At 50.4% G+C, this 14,900-nt stretch overlaps 1 protein-coding gene across 2 annotated transcripts in view; it reads right to left on the bottom strand.

Moving 5' to 3' along the window:
- Nucleotides 1-14,686, bottom strand: part of C11H15orf39 (chromosome 11 C15orf39 homolog) — a 248,020-nt gene extending 233,334 nt beyond the window's left edge. For both annotated transcript variants that reach the window (XM_069624544.1, XM_069624545.1), the window contains exon 1: nt 14,306-14,686. The gene's annotated coding sequence lies outside the window, so the exon portion shown is untranslated. The remainder of the gene's footprint in view (nt 1-14,305) is intronic.
- Nucleotides 14,687-14,900: the final 214 nt, after the last annotated feature.

Below are 14,900 nucleotides of genomic sequence, written 5' to 3'. Positions count from 1 at the left end.
TGGAAGCTACTCGCAGCAAACATTGGATGTGCTTCAGTATCCATAGTAATTGTCTACCACATTGTACGAAAACTCTCAGTTACATAACTTCACATGAATGCCATGGCTCCCGTTTCATCTCCTTCTAGGACGTACCAGGGCCCTCTTCCCCCGACACCAATGGGCTCACCCTGGCCATTCCATGATTCTAATCGGGTCTCCCTGCGAATGCCAATATCTCTTCCTGTGGATATGAAGCCCCCCCCCCCCCCCCCACACACACACACACTTTCCACAAACAATAACCTTCACGTCGGACAGGGTGGAAACAAGCCACAGGAGCTTGGTCCGATTCGGAGAGAGCATTCACACTTCTCGATTCCCCCCCCCCGTACATGGTGTGATGAAGGACAAATCACATTGACTTTAGATGCCAGGCAGAACAAGAAAGCCCTTTCCTAGTTTAGTGTGAAAAGAAAATTGCCTGTTGGCGCTCATCTTAGTGTGCCTGGTGAATACCAGCAGCTTGGTTTCTCAAATATAAATAACATGCATACATGATACCAAAGTGTGGACACGCCGCTACACTTCGGGTCCGTTCTATGTCATAAGGCGCATACTAAACCTGCACCGAGGAGCTGGTGTGTTGGACTAGTGCCGCCGAACCTCCACAGAACATGCCCTCTGTGGGGGCCCAAGGTCCAGAGGCTCCAGGGTGCCATCCCTCCAGCAGCACGGTCCGATAAACCCGCTGGGTTTCACGCGGGGCTCCTGCTGGATGCGACAAGGTGCGAGGGAGGCGTCCTTCGGGTGCCAAACGGGCTGCTCTGAAAAGCGTGGGTCTGATCTGCTTCTCTCCATGGGCGTGAGAAGCTGCGGGGGGGCGGCGATGGCAGGCAGCTGGCTGCATCACACGACTCGCGCGCCTGGGGCAACCACACACACACACATCACGGTGCTCCGGCAGACAGACACTCTGACAAGTCACATTCTATGCAAATACCTGCGTGTGGTTAGGGGTCATATGTCTGGAGGCAGACCCAGGAGAGGGGTTTGGGGGGCAGGGGAGTTGGGCAGAATACCCACTAGAAGCTAGGTCTATACCAAAGAGTATATGTCTCCGAATACATCATCAAAAAAGGGACAGAGAAAGCGCCAAACCTCTTTCTTGGCAGGTGTTCCAACTCTTCCACCGCTTGCACCTTCTGGAACTTCACACAGGGACCCTCATCATTGCCTAGAACCTCAAGCCGTCTGCGGATAACAGGAAAATCACATCCTCCCAGATGGGCCACACTGAATCCCATAACCTTCTCTATGACAATCAAAATGTGGTTTCTCACTGTTAAGAAGCGCAGAAACCAGTCTCATCTTCCAGACAGAAAAGATGCTGGCAGCTCTCGTATTTCACTTTTATGCGATTGGACTTCTTTGCACTAGCTGATACAGTCAATGTGGATATCCTCATCAATACACTTCACAACATGATCAATGCTCTCCGTTGAGAAGACCCTCGTGTCCCTGAAACACTTGTGTATAGGCGCGTTGCAAATGCCATATCATATCATACACTTAACTTCTCCTTTCCACTGCAATGTGGGGTTCACCAAAGATTCCCACTCTCACCTTGGTTATTTAGCGTGTATGTACCGGCTGGTAACCCTCCTAACCACCTCATTTTCAGATCGAAGGTTAGGATTCCCAGATTCCACTGAACACATCTCTTGGAATAATGGATAACCTGAACCCCTAGCAAATGTATAGAATCTGCACCTAAAAAACTAAAATCTGAGAATTTCAGTGCGCCCCTAACAGGGCCTGCTAAATAGATATAAGCAGCGAGTCACAACAAGGCCTCAGGTTCCACAGCTGCATAGCTTTTTGTCCCCTGTGCTACTCTGGTGGGCTTTAGGGGTCAGAACAGAGCCCAAGCACATGTACGTGTTCTGGATTGAACAAAAACAATCAGGGTGGCTGTAACATTCACTCCAATAACATTTTGATCCTTTAATTGTACACGCTCTACCCCACTCAGATTGGCCTGCATTCCCCCTTTACGGCAAGAGTGACTGGAAACTTCAGACTGCTCCAATTGGCTACAAGAATTGGACACCCAGGAAATAAATGGTCTTGCATTGATGACCCAAGCTAACCACAATAAATGAGCATGCACACGGATATTTTCATCTCTGGTGGGCAAAATCTAGTGATTCCACATTGTTCCACCTGTGGGTGGAATATTCCCATCGCCCTGCACTGCCCCAGATTCACTGGTACTAGACACATCCGGTCATGGAAGAAACCCCAACCTTTTCCATGGCTAGAATCTGCAATCAAGACCTGGGAGTAGCACAGGCCCAAGAACCCCCTTCAAGATACTGCTCCATTCCCAAGAACACCGGGATAGTAAGCTCTGCTCCTTCTACGAACAAAGGGAATATTGTGAGAAAAACATAGGAGGCAAAACTCTACTTCATCCTTGGATATACCAGGAACAGTGCACAGTTGCTAATTTACGGCCACTTTTACAACATTGCTATCAAAAGAAATCACACCATCAGCACTAAGCTAGCAGCAATCCCCACCTTCCTGACCCCTTCCTCTGACCCATCCCTCCTTCCGCTGCACACTCTCTCCTCTTTCTCCCCCTCTCCCATCCAGAATTATTGAAACTGCTAGCCAGTAGCTGCCCTTCTGAGTCTGCAGGAGACCCATTCCCCCCTTCCCTCCTAAATAACATACTCTCCTCAACCTGTGCAGGCAGCGTCGCAAGAGCGATAATTAACCATTCACGGACATCAGGCATCTTCCCAGCAGCATTCAAGACCTTGCACGCCAACCCTTACTTAAAATCCCTCCCTCAACCCCACTCCTTCCATTAAACTTCCACCCAATCTCAAACAACCACTTCATTGCCAAACTCACTGGCTGCACGGCATACTCCCAGCTCTGCCTCTTCATTGAATCCAATTCCCCGCTCGACCCTTCCCAGTGCAGTTTCAGACCCCTCTGAGGAACCAAAGCTACCCTCGTCTCCATTTGGGATTACCTGAAAAGAACCGCAGACTCAGAAGGCTGTGCTTCACTTACCCTCCTTGACCCATCGGCAGCCTTTGACACTGTGCACCACAGCATCCTCACAGACTTCACTCTATAGGCATCAGGGACGCTGCATGAAGGTGGATCTCCTCTTTTCTCGTTAATCGATCATAAATTACAGTCCCCCTACTCCTCTACCCCCTGCTTTGTCTCCAATGGTGTTCCACAGTAGGCCTCCCTTCCCTCTTCTCTTCAACCTTTACCTGAGCCCCTCGCTGCCCTTATCCATGCACATCTCCTAACCCGCTTGCTACAAATGCGCTGATGACACCCAAATCATATTCAAGATCCCCAAGACCCCGGCTTCTCCCAATCCTGACCTCGCCTCCTGCCTCCCAGAAATCGACCACTGGATGACACTAACCATCGCCTCCTTAATCCTGGTAAAACTGAAATCCTGATCTGCAGTAAGATGGCACTCTTCCCCCACCCACCTCCTGGCCATCCTCCCTAGGCCCCACGTCCACAGCATCCAGCTCAGTCAAGAACCTGGAATGTACAATGGATTCAGATCTAACATTCACCACATTAATGCTGCATCTAGATCGTGCCTTCCACACCTTTGCATTCCTCAGACAAATCTTTCCCTATCTCTCCTACCCCCAGAGTGTCACAGCAATTTTGGTCACCCTCTCCCACCTAGAGTACGCCAATTCCCTTTACCTGGGTGCCCCTGCCCATCAGCTCAGAAAACTCCAACGATCCAAAACTCTGCTGCCAGGCTCCCCATTGCCCTCGACCGTAGAGGACACATTTCACCTGCCCTCCGAATGCTCCACTACCTTTCTATCAGCCGACGGGTGACCTTCAAGGCCATGTGCATCACCCACCGTTTTACTTTTACTGCTAATCAAATCCTTATTTTCGATCCATGTGCATAGTCATGGTTCTACTTTTACAAGCAAAGAAAAGTGTACGGTGCCGCCCGGCATGCTTGTACCATAGATGCCAGTTAGCTGGGCCTTGCATATTAGGGAGGGGTTGTAGGGGGTGGAGGCCAGAGCAGTTTGTATAAAAGGTTTTACAAAATCTTCTGGTATTTTGTAAAACGTAGAGCTGCAACGCTAAAGGGAAATGTTTAATGCTGGAACAGGTTTCAAATTCATAATATATTTTTATGATTTTAACATATGATATTTTAAATAACAAGCCAGTGGGCAGATATTATAAGCGATAAAAGGAGAGATGCGGAGCACCACAAGAACTAGGAAAGGACAGGAGAAAGAAACTACTGGATGACAAATGAAACAGTAGAAAAAAGAAAAGGTGGGGGTGAAGGGGAGTGGCACAGGGAAGGAAAAAAAGATCAAAAAGGCAAAAGGGAAACTCCAAAAATGGGGTGGAGAAAAATCCCAACAGAACACGATGAACGGAATTCCAAATGCAGGTAAGGAACAGTACTAGAGAAAGAAGTCGAAAAGGAGGGGGGAAATAACCAAGATTGGTGTATAATGAAAATAACCAGGGGAGGGGGGTACCGTATATCCATGTATTATACGAAATAGGATCCCCCCACATGCATCTAAACACATGCATTGAAACTTACCTCCGAGTTTTGTGGCCTAACATAAGTAGCCAATGTGATGTTCCTATGCGGTCACCAACTTATCAGCAGCAGGTAAAATGCCTTTTGATGTATTCAACCTGTGGCCATTAGCACAGCACAATCATGGGCCTAAGGCCGCAGGCACTTATGAATGCAATCGTGCCAGTTCAGACATTCACCACTAGGTGGCGATGAACCTTTGCAAATAGCCATGTTAGAAGAATGAGGGCGAGGGGGAATTCGAAGAATGTACGAGGCTTCCAAAAATATAAACAAAATATCACGACCGACGTGTTACTAGCCTGAATGACTCAGACAAAACACACCCACACGCAGACAAAACGACATGCTGCCCAAAACCAAGTGTCCAACAATCAGCATATGGAAGGAACGCTTGCTCTTTCTGGCTCTGCTTCGAGGGAGCTGTACTTCACCCCTCATAGCCAATGGATCAAAGACACGTGGGGGCTGCTGTGACGCCACTCTTGCTCGGGAGGCGTGCATATTATTTCCAGCTGGGCTATCAAAGGCAGTCAGGTACTGATTGCCCCCCACACCGCTTTCAACACACCCCGCAATTACTCTGTGGCTCACTTTGTGCAAATAACTGGGGCCGGACCAAGCTCTTCTTATTGTGGGAAAACAAGTGACTTGCAGTGGTGGGCGCGGAGGGAGGGCGAGGGGGAGTGGGGTGGGGTTGGGATAGGTGAGGCTGGGCTTGTCACAGTAAGGCTGGTTTCACATGGTCAGACCGCTCCCCTGTGCACCCCCTACAGATGCCTGCTGGAGGTGCAAAGTGCAAAGTGATCTTCGCCCTCCAATCAGGGATTAACCAGGGGAGGGGGCTTCCTCCCCTTCCTGTCCATAAACCCCTTTTCCCTACACTTCCTCGTCCTCCAGGGTCACCATCCTGGTGACCTTGGCTTCCTCTGCTCCTTCTCCTAAGGAGGGAGAGGGGGGGGGGTTGTCCCTCAGCCATGTTAGGCCCAGGCGCCCTAAGCCCCATTGGGACCACGCCATAGGCTATCCTTCTGTTTGGGGTCAGACTGATATGTAAAAGGTTGTTCTCCAGTGGCATGACTAAAAAGTGATCCAGGACCTCTACCTAGGCTACAGAAAGCTTGTGTCGATTTTGTTCATGTCTGTAGAGTACTTGTCACATTGTTGTCAAATGAGGAATCTGGAGACCCAGCTTCCCCACTTACTGTCTGATCCTGAGCAAATTCATCAATGTTCCTGCCTAGGTCACCGTTATCGCATCTGCACAAAAAACTAAAACTGGTATTAAGCACCGTGAAGACGCAAATGCAGGAAGGCATACTAGACAGGACACACAATCGCTGTTCCCTTTTCTGTTCCGCAATTATCCCATTTTGCACAACACTGGCGCTGTGTACGCGAAAAAAACAGCAAGTTCCCAGAATGGCTTTCGGCTCAGATGCGTGGCAGCAGAAGCCGGGGAAAGTAGGAGGAGGAGGAGGAGGACGACGGTCCATTACAGCAAGGTCCGCAGGAAACAAACTTGTTGTGCGAGACTATCGTTCCCTGGAGGACACCTGTAGCATAAAAGAGATAAAGGGATGTGCACAAGATTCCACAACTTGGGGACTGAAGACACAGTAATCGTCATATCCCCAGTGTGCATGTGAACGGAGGATAGCACAAGGGCAACGTGCTGCTCTTCGAAGCAAAACCACGCAGAGCAACAGAGGTTCGAATCCCCGATCGTTATTTATTTAGCGTGCTATATAAAAAAAACTATTGAATAAAATAAATAACAATGCCGTGCAGCTAGTAGTGGGCCACCCCTCCCGGTTGCTTAAAGCAACCAAAACACTGAGAATGTATTGTACTTACACGCGGGCTGCACAAAGAGCCTTCAGAGAGATCGCACAGCAGATTTTTGCAGGCTGAACGCGTATGCGATGGTGGGCTTGGCAGGCTAGGGTGGCATGTGCAATCTGCTTGGATAAAGGGTTGGGGGGGGGGACTGTGCAAGGTAGCTCGCTATGACGCCCCAAAACTAGGAGTGCAACAGGGCTAGAACACTGCGAGCCGAGGGCTAATGAAAGGAACTTCACAGGCGGGCAAATCCTACACGCGTTACATTAACGCCGAAAGCCCCGCAGAGCGAAACAGTCCTTCCTTCTTGCAGCGAGATTCGGTAATAAAAAGTTCCCACCTGGGCGGCCTACTTAAGTCTCCTTCTCTATCTCTGCCCATATCTGACGGCGCTTTATGTAGGAACGCGTGGTTGCAGAACTCAGGCGACCCCTCCTGCAGTTTGTGCACGAGCCCCGGGGCAGACTGAAAGAAGGGGAGTGCGCCCCACGGGTGAACACGCCCAGGGTCAACCTCTACACAGAGAGACCAAAACTCCCGCAAAAAGCTTGGGAAAGACGAGAGTGAATCGATCGACGCCCCAACGCGCTTTTTAAGAAAGGGGCAGAATTCGAGGGCCGGATACGGTTTGACATCTGTTGCGCATTACGACTCTCGACACGTGTTCGTTTTAACAGCTCCTCGCTCCGGTAGAACAAGCGGTGTGAAGTGCAAAACCCTCTCCCCACCCGAAAAAGCAAACACGGGTGACCGCCAGCCTTATTCCAAACTGCTGTGGCACGTTTGGACCGCGGGTGCCCACAAACGACTTAAACTCGAGTGCGAGGTGCAGCTCCTCTCCCAGGCCGACCACGTATCAACTACGCCCCAGTTAAAAAGCACTTGGGAATTCCTCTGCCTGGCCACTCGGGGAGGCGTGAACTGCAGGCCCCCTGGGGTTTCCTGCATTCACAGAGGGGTCTGAAACAACAACTAGCAGGGCGCACAGCGGGCGACGGGCTATCCGGCGTGATATGCAAAGGATCCCAACCAAAGCAGAGCTCGCGGGTTGCCTGCCCCGTGCCTAGAAAGCCCAAATGGCTTCTGAAAAGCAGTGCACGAGGCCATCGCATCACCAACTAGAGGGCACTGTACCTAACCGTTGGTGCCCCCAAAAGAACTCCACAACCTCATGAATGTTTCTTTTTAATTGTGGGATTTTTAAAAAACATTGTATATTAATGGTTTCTCCTTTTAGTGTCATAGGTGCAGAGTTACGGGGCGATCCTAGCTGGGCGGAATCACGCTGCAGATACCAGATGCGAGCATTATCCAGCGGCTGCAGGAGCCATGGAGGGTATGACGGGAACGTTCCCCTTACGGACAGTAGGACCCTCAACAACTGCAGTGGGCCAGTTTTTTTGTGTGCTCCATACTAGTCCTGGTAGAAAGCATACCAGACGAGGGTTTTACCCAGAAGGACTTAAACCGGAAGCGACAGAGTTCGCCCAGAAAGATAATAAACTGAAGTGAGGATTCACCAGTTTGGTTGAAGCCCAGGAATGGTAAAGGCCCACCTGGAGAATGTGCATAAGAACAGGTCCACTTGTGGCCTCTGCACTGCTAAAATCACCCGTAATCTGACTCGGAATAAGGTGATCCGTTTTCTTCCAAAATAATCAAATTGTCTGGAAGTAAATTATTTCAACACATTGTATGAACGGGGAGTGGGCCACAGTGGGGGCTAGCCCCTCTTTGCATTCCCTTCTTTCAAGGTCAGTAACAAAACTAGACCCCAAATGAGTGCCCCGTTTTGTTGTGGTGTTTCATACAGCGGGAACCTAGCTCGGGGGTGCTGTAAATAAGGTAGAAAGCGCTAGATGCATACATTTACAAGAGAATCCTGGAGTGGTGGCCATTTAAGGACAGGGGCACCTGCAAAACACTTACAAAGTAGGAACGCTTCTTGCTGGTCAGTGTAATGAATCGTCCACTTGTAGGCCACTGCTGGTTCTACGGTACCTGTAAAAGTGTCAAACCTGCTCCAATTGCACCATCCATGTATGTGGTGGAAGTCCTGTCGAAACGTTAATGGCCACCTACAGGGTCTGTGTTTCGGTGGACCTCGGTGTCACAGGTTAAAATCTTGACCGGCCCACTCACTAATGAAGTTGGGGGTTGGATAATGATCTGTATACAGTGCTAGGATACCGCCGGGGGCAAATGTGCACTCTACAAAGATACCTGTAATGATATTCCGAAAGTTTTTCTTTTTAGACACAAATCTAATAGTCCATATTCTTGTGTTAGCCAGTATACATTAAGCTGAGTATGCTTGTTTCAGTAGAAACACTGCTGATGGCCCCTACTGCCCTATCGTGGGGTTAGCCAGCATACATTAAGATGAGGACCCTTGTTTCAGTAGAAACTGCTGATGGTCCCTACTGCCCTATCGTGGGGTTAGCACAGCATACATTAAACTGAGGACCCTTGTCCTACTGCCCTATCGTGGGGTTAGCACAGCATACATTAAGCTGAGAACCCTTGTTTCAGTAGAAACTGCTGATGGTCCCTACTGCCCTATCGTGGGGTTAGCACAGCATACATTAAGCTGAGGACCCTTGTTTCAGTAGTAACGGCTGATGGTCCATACTGCCCTATAGTGGTGTAAGCCAGTATACATTAAGGAGAGGACCCTTATTTCAGTAGAAACAGTTCCGAGGTTCCCTACTATGATTTAGTCAAGTATGGTTCTGATGGTTTATTACTCCACTAATAATACAGGGAAGCATACTTTATCCATTGTCCATTATATATCACCTATTACGCTTTCATTGTGTTATACACATACATAATGAACATCTTTACACACTTTAATCCAGTATTAACACAGCTCATGGCCTTACTCCAGTGACAACCCGGTATAAACACGGACGGCAACCCCGGGGTTCCAACATGTTGCCCACGCGCCTGGTTCGGGAAACAAATTAATTCTTGTTCACAGAATATAAAGAAAGTCCTCCAAGCAAAGCTGGATTCTTCTGCTAAGAATGATTCAGCCCCATTTACCCGGTCGAGGGGCCACTCGCTCTTCACGATCACGACACTAGGGGTGATTCTTCTCTGTGGACGTCAATGGGAGTGGGAAGCCACGCTCTCCTGCGAGGGCCTGACCTCAACTGAACTGACTGCATGCCCTTTTACTACAACCCCCCACCACCCGCAAAAGAATAGCCTTAAATTCCACGAGTTTACCGTGCCGGATAAAATGCACCATAGCCTCTTATGACGGGGTGCATTTCATATTCGGTTGCAAATAAATGCAATGAAGCAAACATGGCAAAATATAAAAATCACATTGCCTCAAGTTTTCCGGGGGGAAGGGTGGGGATTGCTGGGAGATACATAGCTTCTGTGTGCAGCCTAAACGGAGCTAGTTATTAAGAGTGGCTCTGGGTACACCAAGGGGAACTGGTGCAACACACCCATGCCAAGCTGGCATTCACTGCGAGCCCCTGGGAATGTGCACAGAGATTCATCATGGTACATCTATCACTATGTACCCCCAGGGGTAGCTCATGCTTGTTGGGCGATGCCCGATACCCATGGGGTAGTTTTAGCTCCCCGGTATCGAACATTTACTTTCGCACTAATCTTGCCTACCTAAAAGTGAAGGACCACGTATCACCCACAATTATGCCAAGGCACGGTCGTTTCTGACCCAACAGCCAAAGCTGTATTCTTTCCCCTGGATACACCTCCAAACAGCAGTTCTCTCAAGGGAAGAAAGTATATATGGGGGAAATATTCCCATGTGTACCCTATAGATTCTTGGTAACTGTGCGGCGCCACCAAGCAGCCGTTATCACGGCAGGCTCAGATTGACCAAGGCCCTGATTTACAAGTCGTTTTCCAATGGAATTGCGCCATTGTGAAACGCTTTTGTAAATCAGGCCCCAAATGCGAGTTTATCATCCTTCAGTAAAAGTGGAGGCTGAGCTATTTATTGCGTTATCTGCACGTCCTCACTTCTCTGCCACCTCAAAAAAAAAGGTAGCCAGGCACACACGGCCCCAGGTTGCTTCACATCGCTATTCAACCAACGCTAAGTTGAGACAAGCCAACATTATCATCAACATAGTCCGGCTTGCCCACACCTAAACACCACTGTGCAGTGACCCACCTCCAACACTGCACGGCCCTGGGCTCATTTTATGCAGTGCCGCGGAATGATGTAGCTCAAGGGCACAGGCCCTAACGCTTGAGGAGCTGCCCACAGGGTACATAGAAGGGAAAAGAGGAAGAACGGTGGCCGTAAGGCACACCACCGCCTGACCTCTCCTGCTGCAGGACTCCTAGGGAGAGCCTCACAGGGAAGGGACCCAGGACCCGAGAAAAGTTGCTAAGAGGCAGCTGGCGCCAGCACCCGAACACCCAGTGTCTCTTCCCCTCTTCAACAGGTGGGTTGGGGGTGGGGGGCACTAACAATAGGAGGCAGGAAGCCATGCACATAGGTGCGAAGTGTCCACAAAGGCTGGCCATTTGGGGGGCCAGAAGCCATATGCTGGCATGGCCCTAGGGCATATTTGCCCTATATAGGCAGGGCTGCTGTGCATCCCTGAAGAAAGAACACTCCGCACGGAACGCATCTGGACTCTGTGCTTGCAGATCCAGCTTTTCGTTTGCCCGGATCCCACCAACCGATGGAAGAGGTACATTTGGACAAGCATAGGACAACGGTCGTTGTCTGAAAGTCGTGGAACAGAAGAGTAGAGCTGGCAGCATGGGTATGGAAGGTAACTGCCACCAGGCACAGGAGTGCTCGCCAGCCAATTTTCAGGTCCAAACACACAGACCTGGCAGCTCACGCTGGGGGAACACTGAGCAAAGAAAGGCAACTTCCAGTTCCTGGCCCAAGTGTCCAAAAGTGCAGAACTAAGAAAACACTACACACCTGTTTGTTGGGGAATACCCATAATACTAAGTTATGTTTTTATTAGTATTATGTTTAATAAAAAGCCCCAGCCTTTTTATTGCCAACACAAAACAAGTTTCTGTGTATTATTTCATGTATTTACTGTGTAGAACGTATGACCCTGAGGACTGTGGGTTCCACAGCTTAATGCCACAATTCCGAGCATGCGGCTTGCGGAGGGCCCGATGCGGTATGTATGTGCCTCACAGCCCGAACGGAATGGAATGACTGCCAGGGTGCAGGGCAGGACAGTGGAGGGGACGGCAAACTTCTAGCCAGTGCCAACTTCCTGTTCCAAAAGTTAGTTTCAACATACTTCTCTGTTTCCCTTTCTGCCTGTGTTTGCCTCCAAGTCAAAACTGCATAGTACAGAATATGAGACAAAGTTAGGCCCAGGTCGCTAAATTGCTTAATAATTTCGCTTAAAAATAGCCCGCGGGAGGACTCTCCCTGCAACATACTTGCCATTAACTACATTGAACTTCCAGAGGTTATCCCCTCTCGAGAAGCGTTAACACTCAGACTCGAGTAGGGGACCTGGGCATAAACTATAATGGATTCCTTTACTGTACCATACTTGTGCCATTCCCCAAGTCACGTGCGTTTTGTAAGAATCCCCCCACCCCGAAAAACATCATATTCGGTGCATTACAGGGGGCAGTCCGCGAACTTTGATGCATCAGTAGTTTCTTTGGTCGACTGACGAGTAAAAGATCTGAAGAGCTGGCAGCTACCGCAACAGAGTTGAAAGGGCAGCAGCCCAGTGTGTACCCGGCCAATCGCGGTGCACGGCACACGTGCTCCATCACCGGTTGGAACTATGTGCGAGACTGGGCAGCTCCACTGATCTATAAGAAGCCAGCAGAAGTTATACACAGCTAAAGATTCCCTAATTCAAAAGAGCTTCCAAGTCCACAAATCAGGTATGTATTTGGCAGAATGGGCTCTGCTCTGTGTACCCGGTGTGTATCCCATGGCCAGATATTGCAGCACCCTAAAAAGGAACCGTGGCAACCTGACTGGAAGCTCGCCCGCATTATCAAGCAATAGAGATCTATCATGAGTATGACACATCCAGGGGGGGTATGTTATGTTAAAGGATATTTATACCGCACACTATCACCACCTGAGTGGTCCCCTGGGGGATCGGGAAAGCAAGAGGGTAGGGTAGTTATAGGACTGGGATGGAGAAAGCACAAGAGAGCTGTGGTGTGCTGTTGGCAACTTCAGTTTACACTGTTGGCTTAGCATAGGTGTGATTTTTCAGTCAGTAGTTGTGTTCTGTTGTGCGTGGCTATGTGTTGTTTGTTTTGTTGTTGCAGTGCAGTGAAGTGCGTGTGAGTTGTGCTGTAGAGGTATGGCTGTGTTTGGTTTAGAGTTTGAGAGGTGTAAGTAGAGGCGGTGGGTTGGTTAGTGGTGGAGTTCCATCGTACCCCCTCTGCTTTGGCCAACTGTTGCATGTGTCCCTGCCAGTGGTGTGCAAGCAGGGGGGAGGCTACCTTCTGTATTATGTGCAAAGTTGTGGATTGTCTATGCAGTTTTGTCCGCTTGCATATCTGTGAGTGCAATCCCCATTGCCTCCCTGGGCCCACTGGGGGGAGCGGGGGCTCTTCCCTGTGCCCTTGAGCTCCCAGGACTCTGTTTTTTCTGTTAGGTCGCCACTCTTTCCCCTTCAACTCTAATAATGCCCTTTATCTGTGGTTCAACCTGGGGCACTCCCATCTCACTACCTAGCCTCTGGTAGGTCAGGTGCACCGGGGTCTCCCTCCCACTAAGACGCCTCTCCACTTCCCTGCACCTTGTTGTGGCTCGATCTAGCCCTCCGTCTTGCCATTTGTCTGTTCATACCGTAGGGTGTGGGTGTTTGAAAAGCCAGATTTTTAGAAGTTAGGGTTCTTCTCCATGTTTCGTATTGCTCTCCGGACTGAGTTCCAAACGTGTGCCCTTTTGCAGGAGAATGCTGATCCACCGTTTTTTGCTTGTATTTGGTTTAAGCTCCAGGCGATGTCCTTGCTGGATCTGAGTGTTCTGGTCGACTGCTGAATGGTGATTTTCTTTTGAAAGAATTCTGCTCTTTGGCTATGGATTGCTCTGTGTGTAATAATAATACATGTTATGCACATTGATCTGAATGTGATTCATGCGCAATGAAGTCCGTGGGTGGGGGCTTTCTGGGGGGTGAGGGGTTTCAGCATTGATCTCCTTTCTAGTATGGAGCCACAGCACTCCCCCCCCCCCGCCCCCCAGCAGCACTCACTTAAGTAGCTAATATGGAGGGGGGGCGGATAGCCATACGTCTCCACCCTCCCAAACATCTTGCGTTACCCCTCTGTGGAACGCTTGGGGAGCTCATTCTGAAAGCCCAAACTGCCTCGTGTACCCGAGCCCTGCTCGTGCACATAAGTGGGTGAAAGGTACTGCTCGCTCTATCCGCAAGCGCAGTGCTTTTTTTACAGGGTCACTATCCCCTCCCCCCCCCGAAGTTTCGGAGCGTACTAGAATCAACCACCACGCAGTGCGGCTTTGGTCGGAAACGGGGCCTGGGGAACCCACATCCGCCCACCTCGCTCGCTCCCTTACACCCGAAACTTTAAAAGGAACAGTCGGCGTCAGACACATGGTGCAACTAAGGAGATAACGAAACAAACACACACGCGACCAAAATCACGCGCTGTCTGTACATGCGTGTAGTTGGAGACGAGGGCAACAGGATTTCGCATCGCCCCTCTTAAAATCAGCCTTTCCAAAAAAAGCAAAGAACAGACCTGGAAGGCAGGAAACAGCATGGGCCGATCGCAGCGTCCCTCAACAGTGCCCCCCAAGAGCAGTTCCGAGAAGAAGAGAGGGCACACACATTGGCAGACATGCCCCCTCCCCGTACTCACCGGAGTGATTGTTTGGCTGGCCGCCGCCCCAACATATCCAAGCACGAAAGTAACACCTTCCTCCTTCACAAACCGGGCATCGCAGATTCTGTCGGGCCGTCCATGCCACCCGCGAACCCCGTTCTCAATGTGCCCACTGGCACTGCAGCCCAATCAGTGGATCCCGCTATCCTGCACTCTGCCCCCGCGAGGGGTCCCCGTTACTGCTTCAAATGCCATGTGCTTGAGGGTTGTAGTTCTGCTGCTGGTTTCGGACAATACAACCTTCGAGACCCAGGGGGCGCCCCTAGTTTTCAGAGCAAGTTCCCGGGCATGCCCTGGCTGCAGACGCCGTGCTGGGAGCACATCCTGTGCAAGGCTGCGAGCCGGCAGTGTGCGGGGCTGTGCAGCAGGCAGAGCCTGGGAGGGGAGGGGTGGAGGAGAGCGGGGAGGGGCAGGACATGACCTCATCACACAGCGGCCCGGAGAGAGCCCGGGAAGGTCTGCCTTTCGCTCCTCAGCCCTCGCCCGAACACCGAGAACGACTGCAAGAATGTGGCGGCCCGCATGGCCAAGGAGAGAGATGCGGGCCCGGCGCAGACCCGGGCGTGTGCCC

This window comes from Ambystoma mexicanum, chromosome 11 (genome assembly GCF_040938575.1).
Source record: "Ambystoma mexicanum isolate Mex_15411 chromosome 11, UKY_AmexF1_1, whole genome shotgun sequence".
In the NCBI taxonomy this organism is placed as follows: Eukaryota; Metazoa; Chordata; class Amphibia; order Caudata; family Ambystomatidae; genus Ambystoma; species Ambystoma mexicanum.
This window is presented reverse-complemented; position numbering and strand designations above follow the sequence as displayed.